Raw genomic sequence first — 808 nt, forward strand, 5'->3', positions numbered from 1 at the left:
AAGAGGGCGACATCAGGAGGAACTTACTCAAAGGTTTGAAATCAAACAACCCTGGGGCATGCAGGGTGCTCGGTTGCCCTGGGGGATGGAGTTGGGACTTTATCTGAGTCCTTCCCCAGCAACTGGAATAGGAGTGAGAACGAGAAGGAGCCACATCCTGGTGCAAAGTGCTTCTGATGTTGAACCGGGAAAAGACGAAAACACCGGCCCCTTGGTGTATGACTTCTTTGCTTCAATGTTACAATGAGTGATGATAACTCTTGACTTTAATTCACTACCTCCATTGGCAGCTTAATAAAGGCAGAGAAAAAGCTGCGGAGACTCATAATTGTCTTTGAGTGGAAATCTAGGTCCCCAGGGCAATCTAGATCGTCACCAGCCCTAACTACAAGATCCATTGACCCACCAGGTGCTATTAAGATCGGGGGGGGGGGGGGGGGTTTGTAACAGAGACTGGAGACGGACATGGGATGCTGGAACCATGTACTTAGGCCTCAACCCGAGGCCACAGGTATAAGGCAGACTCCCCACAATATATTTTTTCAACAAGTAAGACATCAAGGTGTGGCAGAAGAGTGTGAGACATTTGGGGCGGTGTATAGACACACTTAGTGCCTCACAAACGGCCTGTGGGCTGCAGTTTAGGAACATCAGCATTAGCCAAGCACAGTTTCTCCTCAGTGTATCTGGGCATCTGCAGCTCCAGTGCCTCCAGCTGCAGCTGTGGATGCCTAACAGCTCTGGGGCCGCTCTGGCAGTTCTGCTCCTGGGCCAGAGAAGGAGAGAAGTGAAGTCACACAGCTAAATT

The sequence above is a fragment of the Alligator sinensis genome, unplaced genomic scaffold, assembly GCF_000455745.1.
Source record: "Alligator sinensis unplaced genomic scaffold, ASM45574v1 scaffold1602_1, whole genome shotgun sequence".
NCBI classification, from domain to species: domain Eukaryota; kingdom Metazoa; phylum Chordata; order Crocodylia; family Alligatoridae; genus Alligator; species Alligator sinensis.